General features: G+C 40.5%; 1 protein-coding gene across 6 annotated transcripts in view; it reads left to right on the forward strand.

Annotated features, from left to right (window-relative positions):
• The window catches only part of CADM2 (cell adhesion molecule 2), a 1,033,208-nt gene that overhangs the window by 912,491 nt on the left and 106,937 nt on the right, over positions 1-13,780 (forward strand). The window lies entirely within an intron of this gene.

Here is a 13,780-nt window from a genome sequence, read left to right on the forward strand (position 1 = left end):
AGGAAAATACAGTACAAAGATTAGGATTCTTTAACATGTTTATAGCACTTCTGTACTCTCCTTCAATGCAAGAAGAGTCCTATTAATTCAAATTCATGTGCCTATATTTTTTTAAATGTATCTTCAAATGTTACAGAAACACTGTTTCAGAGTGCAAGACACTCTGCTTTAGAGAATTCTTTACAATGTTGTTGGCAATATTTTTATCCCTTTCCCTGTGAAACCAGGAGCCTTTGACCTTGTCTGTGCTGGCAGTGGCATGTAGTGTATGTGTAGCTACTTTGTGGCAGTGAAAGGTAGGCTGCTGTGTGCACACTCACTGTGGTGTGTAGCTATGCGCAATAGGGAAAGACTCCAACACAAGACCTCCCTGCTGCCAGACCCTTTCCCTGCTGCCTACCCCCTGCTGGAGCCTTTCCCTGCTGCTGGAGACTTTCACTGCAATGGGGAAAGCCTCCATCAGTAGGGAAGCAGCAGGCTATTACATGGCTAAAAATAACAGCATAGACATGTGAGGTACTGCTTGGGCACGTAGAGAGGCCTGGCAGGTATATGCCCTAGGGTTCTGGCATGTAGGCACTGTACTCTTCTTGCCTAAGCAGTGCCTCACTGTCTTTATAATGCTATTTATATTCATGCTAGCTGGGCATGCAATGTCTGTACTCTATACGCTGCTGTAAGTGTAGACGTACTCTTAGTCACCATAGTTTTTCCTGTAAGAAGGAGCAATATTGTCTAAGGAAGGGGATTTAAGAGGAAATGAAGGCCCACTCACAAACCCAGCATTATCTGTAGCTGCTCCCTGCCCTTCTGCAGCTCTCCTGTCCCTGCAGATATTGCCGGAACCCCCCCTAGACAGAGCAATTTAGGCAAATCACTTAAAAATGTCATTACACTTCATAGGAACAGCCATATTGGGTCAGACCAATGGTCCATCTAACCCAGTATCCTGTCTTCCGACAGTGGCCATTTGCAGATGCTTCAGAGGGAATGAACAGAACAGGGCAATTTATCAAGTGAGCTATCCCCTGTCATCCAGTCCCAGCTTCTGACAGACAGAGGTTTAGGAACACCCAGAGCATAGGGTTGTGTTCCTGACCATCTTGGCTAATAGCCATTGAGGGATATAATGTCCATGAACTTGTCTAATTCTTTTTTGAACCCAGTTATACTTTTCACCTTCATGACTCTCTGGAAATAAGTTCCACAGGGTGACAATGCATTGTGTGAAGGACTTCCTTACTTTGTTTTAAATCTTTGGCCTATTCATTTCACCACATGACTCATGGTTTTTGTGTTGTGTGAAAGGGGTAAACAACATTTCCTTATTCACTGTCTACATACTATTTATGCTTTTATGAACCTTAATCTTTGCATCGGTTTTAATGGCCCAGGATGCGAGGGAGATTCCCAACCCCGAGCCATTCTTTTTAGGTGACAAATCTGAGGAACTGTCCTAGATTGTGGTGTCATTAGAAGGTTTTAGAAAAAATTAATTGATTTTAAATAGTAATAAGTCACCAGGACTAGATGTTCTGAAGGAACTCAAATGTGAAATCGTAGAACTAACTGTGGTTTGTAACGTATCATTTAAATCAGCTTCTGTACTAAATGACTGGAGGATAGCTAATGTGACACCAATTTTTAAAAAGGTCTCCAGAGGTGATTCTGGCAATTACAGGCTGGTAAGCCTGATTTCAGTACTGGGCAAACTGGTTGAAACTATAGTAAAGAACAGAATTGTCAGGTACATAGATCAACATAATTTGTTGAAGAGTCAACATGTTTTTTGTAAAGGGAAATCATGCCTCACCTATCATGTCAGTGGCTCACCCTTATCCACATGCTTGTTGACTCCCTTCAGAGAATTCTACCAAAGCCATGTTTCAGAGTAGCAGCCGTGTTAGTCTGTATTCGCAAAAGAAAAGGAGGACTTGTGGCACCTTAGAGACTAACAAATTTATTTGAGCATAAGCTTTCGTGAGCTACAGCTGACTTCACGAAAGCTTATGCTCAAATAAATTTGTTAGTCTCTAAGGTGCCACGAGTACTCCTTTTCTTTTACCAAAGCCATGTTGACTCTTCACAAACATTGTGTTCATCTGTGATAATTCTGTTCTTTACTATAGTTTCAACCAATTTTCCTGACACTGAAGTTAGGCTTAGTGATCTATAATTGCCAGGATTTCCTCTGGAGCCTTTTTTAAAAGTCAGCATTCCATTAACTATCCTCCACTCATCTGGCACAGAGGCTGATTTAAGCAATAGGTTCCATACCACAGTTAGTAGTTCTTCAATTTCATATTTGAGTTCCTTCAGAACTCTGGGGTGAATACCATTTGGTCCTGGTGACTTATTACTGTTTGTTTGAGCAATTTGTTACAAAACCTCCTCAAGGTTTAGTAACAAAACTAAACTGTTAGTCTAGAACAGTTCCTCAGATTTATCACCTGAAAATCATGGCTCAGGTTTGGGAATCTCGCTCACATCTGCAGTGAAGACCAATGCAAGAATTCATTTAGCTTCTCAGTGGCCTTGTCTGTCTTGTCATTTAAGGAGCTGTTAGGAGAAAGACCCTCTTTCATTAGATATCTGCTACAGCTCCCAAATTTTGTGATAAAAGACATTCTTCAATAAAATCAGTCAAGTAGTGCATACCCAGGTTAATCAGTTACTACTGAAGACTTGTATAGGCCTACTTGCCATTTGAATTGCAGCTGTAGTTCTTTTATCACATCTCCCGGTGCCATCATTACATCTAGAATGAGTAGGGCCTTTAGTTTAATGAAGTTCCTTCCCGTTGACAGTTTATTACATCAATAATGCAAATATTTTAAACAGAATTTGAATGAGTCGATAAAATCTGATTCAGATTTTCAACTTTTTACTTAATGGAAAAAGTAGGATTGAATCAGCCAGTCTACATGTTCTTCTTTGATTACTGTGCCAAAAAGCTTTTGACCCTATCACACATGTACAGTCTGTGATGCTTGACAAAGATTTCTCAGCTAACTATAGTAAGCAAATTACTTCAATAACTGCATTTAAAAGCATAGCTATTTGTTAGCCGACGGCCAAGGATGTTTGGTGAGGTGCCAGGTATGCCCGTTTATACCATCCGTGACTTTAACCGCTAGGACGCACTGTACCTTCGCGGCGGGCAGCCCGGGCTAGGCTGACGGATGCCCCAAGGTCCTAACCACCCGTGACTTTAACTGCTAGAGCTCAGAGCTCCTTCGCAGCGGGCAGTCAATACTGACTGACAGGTGCCCCAATGGCAGCACTAAGAGCCTCTCCACACCCGTGACTTTAACTGCTAGAGCTCAGAGCTCCTTCGCAGCGGGCAGCCAGGATTGACTGACAGGTGCCCTAAGAGTTTGCCCCGTGGAGGCGGCACAACTCAACGCTAGGCTCTTAGTACTCTCACCTAATGGCCAGGCTTTAGAGCCAAAACGGCTGAGGTTCTTTAATTGTGTTGGCTGCTTTACAGTAAACCAGAGAAAACAAGTCAGGCTTATGCATAAATGGTTACCAAAATTTATTAAGCTAGATTCTAATCATGTGGTTACAAAATTGCTAGTGCCTACTTATTTAAATGTAGAGATGTTACACACACAAACAAGTTACAAAACTGAAGCCACAATCCCAAAGAAAGAAAACAAAGTATAGAGCTCTATTTCAAAATATGTGTACACTAAAGATAGGAGATCAGGTGTGGGTAATTCTTACCCTCCTTGCATCTCTCGATTCCAGCGGTGCCAAGCCAGGATCGGTCACTCAATTCCGCGGAAAGACGAATAAGGGACAAGGCGTAGGGACCCTCTTAGCTGCAGAAGCCTTGGGAGGCTGTCACTTATCTGACCAGCAGATAGATAGTGAAAAGCACTCAAAAATCATGGTGCTGTAGGTCCCCTACTTATACCTCTGTACTCCTTTATTCTCTTTCTCCTTTCTTATGCCAAATTGAGGCTGGTCTGTCGGGGTGACGCCAGCTTTCGCAAGAGTAGTTTACACTTGCAAAGGAGAGAAACAATAAGTGTCGACTACTGGACATTTCTTTTATCAGGGTAAATATTTTCCCAACTAGGATGTTGGTGTGTGTGCATCACGCTATTTAGTTAGGGCTAAGAGCCATGTCTGTCACAGGGCCTCTGCCTGCTGTGAGCTTAATCCTTGTATCTGTTCCCAGAGGCACATTGTAGCAGCACACCTGTGCTTTCACAGCTTCAAAGGCTGTGCTGGAATATATGTTAAGTGCCCTGTTCCTGCTTCCTCCTGTGTTTCCAGCAATGCTGGTCTGGGGGGGGGGGGGGGGCGGCGGCTGTCTGGCTACACTATTCAAACTAGAAAAAGAACACCACACTAATTTCTTATCAGTGTCCTAATACCCCACCATGCTTTTTGTAAACTTTATTTTTGTTTGTATATAAAATACAAACACACAAAGAAACTAAACATATGTAAATAGGTTTCAGAGTAGCAGCCGTGTTAGTCTGTATCCGCAAAAAGAAACTCACAAATTTATTTGAGCATAAACTTTCGTGAGTTACATCCGATGAAGTGAGCTGTAGCTCACGAAAGCTTATGCTCAGATAAATTTGTTAGTCTCTAAGGTGCCACAAGTCCTCCTTTTCTTTTTTCTTATGTAAATAGATGCATAAGATGGAAATAGCATTTAAATAACGTTCATTGCTTTTGTTTTGTTTTTCCAAGTTTTATAAACAAACACAGAAACAAACAAAAAAAACCTGAACTTGTAGAGGCCATGCAGGGCATAAATTATTAAAATGACTAAATAGATATGAGAACATAATTTTATGATTACTGGGGATTAATATATACCAAACTGCAAAAGTATGAAACAGCTTTGTGTGACCAGACATGTTTTTTCTAAGCATTTCTATTAGACAATGTCTTTTCCCACTCCCCCAATTATTGCAGTAGTAAAAAGCTCACTAAGCCAGTTTGTGTATGAGAGAGGAATTGCAGATTTTTATTTTTCTCAATATAACTCTTTTGGCCACTGAAATAGTTACTGCAATCCATTTCTTAATTTCAACTGGTAATACCAAATCATCCAGCACTCCTGAAATCTAGAAGTTTGGAGAAGGAAAGATAATGACACTTAAAATTTTTGTGAGGGCTTTGAGTATGATGTTCCAAAACACTTGCTGCTTTTTTTTTTTTTTTGACATATACAGACGATGTGAGAGGTTGGCATGGGGCTGTTTACATTTCCACATTTTTTCACTTGCTTTTTTCACTAGATTCTTGACAATCTAGCCTTAACCAATGACTGCACTGCACCTTCAAGAAAGTGTGTGTGTGTGTGTGTGTGAGAGAGAGAGAGATTTGGCTGGCTGCCCAAATGAAGGGAACAGTGCTTTATGTCACTGGGGGAGAAAGGAAAACTGCGGCAAAAGGGGATAAGGGGCTAGTTTGGCCACACTGACTCATCCCCTGGGAACTGGATAGGCAGAAGTGTTTAAATGGGGAAGCCATGTGCATGAAGCCCCCTTTTACACAGAGCAGGCTGAGGCAGCATCCACCCTCTCTCCCCCTTCAGGTGGTGAAATACTAGGTTTGGTCAAGACCTGCTGTGGGCATTGCACTAGCTGTCCCTTTTTTAGGGGGGCTTGGAAGGAATTTTTCCCTTACCGCCAGATTGGCCTAGCTGGAGTTGGGATTTTTTTTGCCTTCCGCCCAGTGGGTTCAGGAAAGGGCTTTGTTCATGAAGGGTGGTAGGCTATATGTTGCAAGTCATTATGTAAGTGTTGGGCAGATGTCCAGTGCAGGTACTCCATAGGGAAGACATGCACTGACTTCATAAATTGCTTGGAAAAGGACTTAAAAAGGAGGTAGGTGTTGGGTAAAGGAATGAATGGGGGTTGGGGAGTGGAGTGGGGAACTCCTATGGTCAGTATGGCAAGAAGCCAACCCCTTGTTCTTATAGCCATGGGTGGTTGGTGAACCAGCCCTTGGGGATGCTAGCCCCCAGCCCCTCCCCTTCTGCCCTCCCTCCCTCCCCCGCAGATCCCAGAGCACCCCCCGCATGGCCTCTGACCCTGGGTGTCCCAAGCGCCCCCAGCCCTGGAGCTCCGGGTGGAGTGGCCACAGCGCCCCCAGCCCTGGAGCTGTGGGTCTCTATGCAGAGTAACCACAGCACTCCCAGTCCTAGAGCTCCGGGCTGGCCCTCAACTCCAACCCCAACCCTGGAGCGCCAGGCAGCTGGGCAGCATGGTCCCAGTCCCAGCACCGGCTGCCCCAGCCGCAGCCAGCCTGGACTATGGAAGAATGGGCCGGGAACCTGGAAGGAACAGCAGGAAGGGGCCTCGGGGCAGAGTGTGGGCAGGGCGCAGCATGTTCCTGTAACCCGCACAGCTTTCTGCTCCCATTTCCCAAAATGAATGATGTGGCACCCTTTGAGGGGAGTTGTGGTTGTGAGATTTTTAAATCAATAAACCTATAATTTCCCCAGCCTCCACTGCATAGGTTGGTGATTAATGATGGGCATGTAGATTTTTGAAGAACACAATCTCATGACCTAATCTGAAGACATATTAGACAAGGGAATGTTATTTTTAATTGTATTCTGACGCTTCCTAGATGAAAGCATTAGTTCCACATTTATTTTGTGTAACTAAGGTGTGCACATGCTATTACTATGTTTTATCACTGCTTCCCTATCTTTAGCAGTACTTCATTAGCATTAGGAACATAGCACTCGATTAATCCAAGTAATTTTCAACAGCCATTCTGATGCATCCACTTTAGCACCATACTGATAGTGCTGACATTCGCATGGCTTTGAAAATACATTTTTTATTTATTTCCATTTATTCCACTGCAGTTTCTATCATCCTTTGATTTATCTTTCTTTACTTTAGATTTTTTATGCTCATCAACTAATTTGAAATCAGCAAAGTATAAGCAGTCGTATAAAAAGCCTATAGATTGTTGTGTGAATACACACAACATAATTAGAATGAAACATACTGAACAGAAATTATACTAACGTGGCATTAAGATTTCTTCATTTAATAAAATGCTTTTCATTTGACTTAAATACTAACCTGCCATTCCTCACTCTCTTTATCCCCCACATTAGAAAACAAAATCTAAAACCTGGAACAGCAACAGCAAAACACGTAGCTAACAAGGCTGTGATTTTTTTTGCCATATTCATTTGCTTGTATGTTTTTCCACTCCTTTTCCTTTATTTCTTTTGAGGGTTTTAGACTATGAGTAGGTCTACACTGTGCGTAAAGGCCCATGGCACTGCCAACAGCTGGCCTGGGTCAGCTGACTTGGGTTCATGGGGCTTGGTCTGAGAGACTATAAAATTGCAGTGTGGACATTTGGGCTTGGATTGGGACCTGGTTTCTGAGACTCTCCCCCTTGTAGCATCTCAAAGCCTGGGCTCCAGCACAAGCCTGAACATCTACACTGCGATTCTATAGCCCTGCAGTCCAAGCCCCATGAAACCAAGTCAGCTGACCCAGGCCAGGCACAGGTCTTTTATTGCAGTGTAGATGTATCTCAGTGGTACGGACTGTCTCTTTTCTATGCTTATAAAGAACTTAGCACAATGTGGTGCCAGTCCCATTTGGGACTGTAGGGCTCTGCTATCATAGAAGAGATTACTACTGCTACTACTACTGAAGGGTGTTTCTAGCCACACTACCCATGAGCAGCTCTGGAAAGGAATAGTGATTCAAAGAGTCTTCCCTAGTTACCTCTTTCCCCAGAGGAAAGAATGTTACTGCAACCCTTCACAGGATGTCATGCAGGCTCAACTGGCCATCACTTTGAATCTATGGATATGTGTATATTGCATTCGGGAACACTGATTGCAGCATGTGTAGACATACCTGAGCTAGGTTGGATCTAGCTAAATCAAAGCTAGCTCAGGAAACAATAGCAGGGCAGCCACTAGCAGTGAAGCAGCTCCACAGACTAGCCCTGCCTGCCCCGAACACTGGGTACATTCTCAAACAGTCATAACTCATGCTGCCACAGCTTCACTTCTATTCTGAGTTGAGTTAGTTTTGATCTAACTAGATCTTGCTACACATGCTGCAATCGTACCTCTTGACAGCAGCGTAGACATAAGGTGTGATTGTAGCACACGCGGGCATTTCTGAGCTACCTGTAATTTACTTGTCATGGGTAACTAAAGTAGGGTAGACACAGCAGTACAGCCTCGCTACAAGACAGCATATCCAGGGTTCTTGTGGGCTTGTATTAAGGTTGCTCCCCTGTGCTACCACATCTTCACTACTATTGTTGCTAGTGCTAGTAAACCTACCCATGTAATAGTCACACCTTCACTTTGTAGTGAAGACAAACCCTAAAGCTCAGCCAACTTCCCTTGCTAGTCCGGTGAGAGGGTGGGTGGGGAGTTGTAGCCCCACAGAGCCTGTATTCCCTCTGTGCCGGGAGTGGTGAGCCTCCCTACTCTCCAGCCTGCCTGGATTATGCCCTTTTCTCCACACCATAACCTCCTAAAAGGAAGATTGTCACTTAATCTTAACTATTGACTTGCCATTATGGATATCTAAAGTATCACCTGTACGGGCTGTTATACAGCTGCATAGCAGATGATACACTGTGCATAACCAGTTGTTCAGGTGTCAGTAATCTGTTCATGTTAGGACTTGAATGTAAGGCTTTTGATACAAAACCAGCATCTTTACAATTTCATAAAAATTGGAAAACATCTTCCCTAATCTATGATCAGCCCTTTGGCCAACGTAGGATTGTTCCCTGCAGAATATTTTCTAGCACTTTTTGTCCTTGAGCTAATGCTAATTAACTGACAGCGGCAGTAATTCCTACCTACTCTTTCAAGGCCTTCATCCCCTAGAGGGTGAGACTGGATTTAAAACTTTGAGTTTAAAGTATTTATAACTACATATGATCTTGACTGCAGTGGATTTTTTTTCTCTTTCTTTCTTTTTATTTTTCCTGTTGTAATGGCTTAGGCTTTTACTGCAGCCTTTTAGCCTCAGGAATCGTTTGGAAAGAGTTGTTACACCTCTATGGGAGATTTTTCCTAGTTAAAATTTGAAAAGAAAAATAAATTATGTATAAACTGGCAACACGAATAAAACAAAGTAAGTGCACATACCATCAAAATTATTTAATATACAGAAGTATCTATCGAGTACATTTTAGAAACCCCATTCACAAGCTGCACAATAGTGACTTCTCCACATTTAATGTGTCTTAAGCCATAGGCTGCCAATTTCTTTAAGCCCTTATAAAAAGGATGATGGAAGTGTTCACAAAATTCCTTTATTTAAAAAAAAAACTATTATTTTTACAGTGTAAATATGAAGGAAGTGTAGAAGGGAAGATGGAAAGTTAGTTGTTTGCCTTGTCTTAACTGAATGTCCATCCTTCCAAAAGTTTTGAATTTTTTAAGTTTAACCTAAACTCTGAATTTCCTGATTTTTAATAGTTATTTTAAATTTTTATCTTCTTGTGGGGGAAAAAAAGGTTTTTAAATTATTTATTTTAAACACTTAAGTCTATGATATGCACTTTCAGCCTTAACTCCAAACTTTCAGTGTTTTTGGTTTGGGAATTTCTTAGTGTATTTTAAATGGTTAAAAATGCTTAAAGTAACAAGAGTCTCATTGAGTGTTGGGCTGTTTATCTGTGTTCCCTAAATTAGCTTCTGACACTAAATCTTTGGAACTCTGCAAGCTCTTGCTCACCTTGATCTTGTGTTTCCACACTGACTCACACTCTTTATAAAAGGTAGAATCAGAGCTCAGTCAACTTCAGTTTCCATTCTGAGTACATTTGTAGGATGGGGATGAGCCCTGTGACTGGAGGAGTATAAGGAAGGAGGAATGGCTAGGCACCTTTGTCAGAGGACACCAAAAGATGAAGGGGTAGTAAGACTTGGAGTGAGTCTGGAACATGGAGTCAAAGGTTTGAAAGGAGACAGGGCTGAATGGTAAACTGGGAAGGTTGGAGGATGCAGCAGAGTTGAAGACTAGATAATCAAACAGGTGTCACTGGATATTCTGTGATCTGCATAGATACTGACTCTTTCTGTTCCCTCTTCCATGGGAACCTTTTTCACATTTACATGGCTCAGTGTGCCAGAGGAGCTCCCAACCTTTGTATGCTGCTATTGGTCCCTCCTGTAACCTTCCTCCTAAGTTCCTCCCTCTGAATTCTCCTCCCTCTGACAGCAGGAGCAGCCAGGGCCAGATGTTGAAGAGAAGGGTGGAGGCTCAACTCTTTCAATAGCAAACGATTGATTTTAATCCCTGCATGTTTCTAGAAGCTGGAGGCCATAGTCCTTAAGTTAGAACTCCTGTACTTCCGCTATGTTTGTTTGTTATTGGAGGTAGCATACAGAGATGCTGTGCAAGGGGGACTTGGGAGTCCCTTGCATGCCACCGAGGCCCTAAGGCCAGATCCACAGCAGCCCATTGCTTTGGAGTGTCGGGGTTGGAGTGAAAGAGCCAGATGGCTATTGTCAAAGGACTGCCTGGTATATCAGTGAATGATGCTAATGTAGATGGGGGATGAGCGTTTTCTGCATCAGCCCTATGCATGTGACAGGACATGAAACTTGTATACTTGTCCCATTTAATATGCACACCTTTCCCAAATTTCATGTTAAGAGATTAAAAATGGAAGCCAAGTCATTTTTTGTCTGAAATTGGGGTAATTATTCAATCCCACCTACAAATAGATTCATATCAAATTATTGTTTGGCTCAATATAAGGATAGGAAGGCACTGACACACTGGTAGAATAGAGCTAATCATAGTTTTATGCGGCGGAAAAAAGGAAGAAATATCTCCTACCGGAGACATCTGCTACTGGAGACCTCTTTCTCTGAGGGAAATTGGAGATTCAAGATCTGGTACTTAGTCAGATAAGAGAGTCAAGAGGTTCCACTGAAGAGATTAATAATTAGTTGGATTTTTTTAAAAAAAATCACTTAGTGTGGTATATTGTGCAAGTGACCAGGAAGATCAGAAGATTGATGATCTTAAAGAAGCAAAACTTGTTTTGGAGGAAACTGAAGAATTGCAGTTACAGATCTCATATATTAGGATTACAGGAGTGCTGGAGGGAGTAGAAGGAATGGGAAGTATTCAGTAGCACTAGAGATCAGATTAAAAAGATCAGAAAATACAGAATGAAACCATGATATAAGTAATCTCTGAGGTCCTATGATAGCACCCAAGCCCTGTGACCATTTGTTAATTTTTTAAAGAATTATTGATAAAAATCCTGTATGATGTGAAGGGGTGAAGAGGAAGAAGGAATGACAAAGTATTAAAACTACAGTTCAAAAAAACAAACCCCAATTCAGTTTGATTCTTAGTTCAGTCTGGAGACACTTGAGTGAAGACTAGAATCAGTGCTGCGATATTCTTGTTGCAAAGTGAAGAACACCTGGAATTCAGCATGCAGGTAGACATACGTAATTTTGCATAACTTTTCTTTAAGTATGTTCTTCAGCTCCATGATGATCAAACATACTTTCTAAGATGTAACTCTGAAACAAATGTGTATGCAACTGAACCTGTACTAATGGGAGAAAAATAAAAGGAATCTGGCCTTTTGAATATTTAATTCATTTTTTCTTAAATAAGGCTTACACTATGTATTAGTTCGTTTGGTGTAGTATGTATTACTATGATGTTACCGCTAATAGGTATAGAGGGGAATTATGGTGTAAATTAAAGGTTTTATGTTCTTGCTGGTATTGGTCCAGGGAATATTATTATATTCTGTATATCTCAGTAGGAATTATATATGATTTCTTGATGTTAAACATTAACAAAAATAAAGACAATATTTTAAAAGTTATTTTGAGATATGGAATTAAGTTTAAAAAATCCCATCAAGTGGTTATCAAAATGCAGTTCTTTGAAAAATATGTAAGTAAAAATGGCACCTTCTTACTTGAGAACTGCTGCTTTTGTGCAGTCAGTCATATCTGCAGTACTGAGGACATTTTTATGTTTTAGTCCCATTAGTAATGTAGAACCATTGCAGCTGTGGGAGGGTGTGCTGGGTTCAATTCTAGCTCACACCAACATAAATGTTAAATTCTGAGGGAAGAATTTTCCTGTATGTGAGCTGGAGAGGGTCCAGCTTGAATTTCAGAGTAGGTTTGCATGGCTAGATTTATTTATTTTAGCAGACTATGGAAGACCATGATATCAATTCTGTGAAATCACTTTTCAAAGTAGAATTGCACTTCATGATCTCCACAGAGAAAAATTGTAGAGAAAATCGGTATCACAAGAATGTAAATTAATGTGGTTTAAATTATTAGTCCGTGGTAAAAGAATATAAAAATCACCTGATTAGATGATGGTTTATAATTTATAGTAAAAGTCACACAGGATGAATAATTTTAAATTACTGATATGAGAGAGAACTATAAACAATAAGGGGTATTAATTGTCTAGTTAAGCATAATTAGGCTTAATGAAAAAAAATTGGCAGACTTACAACAGATACACCTTGTTAAGTATTATAGATTTAAGGCTTCCATTCTTCATGTAAATTTAAATTTAAAGATGACAAGGGTTTCAAATGTTTGTGTGTGGGGGGGGGGCGGGGGAAGGATACTAAATGTTACATGGTAAGAGTTAAATTGATTATAGCTGGATTTTGTGTCACGAAACGGACTTTAAAATTATTTTCAGAGTTCCTTAGCATAAACTCCCTGATTACTGAAGAAGGGTTTAATTGTGTGTCAATGTACAGAAATAGATCAGCATCCACTGGCATATCTGAAGGCTTGGCAGAATATGATTTTTTTAAACAATTTCAACTAGTAATATATGTTTAAGCTTTTTAATTATTTAATCAATTAATTTTTTTACAGCTGTGGGGAATTATGGGAGGGGAAGGCAATGATGACTTAGTGACCGTAGATGTTGAAATTAAAAAAGTTAAACCTTTAGAACTATTAAAACAAATTGTCAACATTGTATGTCAAAATCTACAGCATTAAATCAAATTCTAATAAGCAGCATTTTTTCTTACTCTATTAAATTTCTGTTATCAATGGAAATATTTGTGTTGTGTTTCTGTGTACAGTGAAATCAACATTTATCCATATTTACTAGTAGTAATGTAATCATCCCAAACCTACATATCTTCCATCAGCTGCTAGTTTGATTATCTAACTGATGTCAGACAAAGGAGTAGTAGATGCATGGAAAGAGGGCAATCTACAGAGGAAAGATTTTTTCCTTTTTTCTCATTTGGTGATCCAGCCTAGTCTCCTACTGAATGATTTTTAATAGGGGGAAATATGATGGATCAAGTACAGGATAGATTGTATTTCTCTCTAGTTGAGATGGGCGTCTTGCTTAGGATAAAATTGTATTCTAATCTGAAATGTCCATTCACATGGACTGCCAATAGAAGGCTCCTTCAGGATCCATTAGCAAAAAGGGAAGGAGGTTCGGGAGTGGGGCAGAGAAGTAACTTGTTTGGATTTCTTGAAGGTAAATGATCTTCCACGGACTAATGTGGTGTTTTTATGGCACACAGGTATAATTGCACTGAGGTAAATTTAATATCTCTGAGGCAAAACTATATAAAAAAGGAAATTAATTCTGAATTTGGAGACTATAATATAAGGTATTGTATATAAGAAGTTAGGTAAGATTACTAAAAGGAATGAACAAGGTTAGAGGGAGAACTACTGACATTTAAAAATAAAACATGCAACTTGAATGATAAGATTTTAATTGGAGAAAACTAATTAAGGGAACAATGC

This window comes from Lepidochelys kempii, chromosome 1 (assembly GCF_965140265.1).
Source record: "Lepidochelys kempii isolate rLepKem1 chromosome 1, rLepKem1.hap2, whole genome shotgun sequence".
NCBI classification, from domain to species: domain Eukaryota; kingdom Metazoa; phylum Chordata; order Testudines; family Cheloniidae; genus Lepidochelys; species Lepidochelys kempii.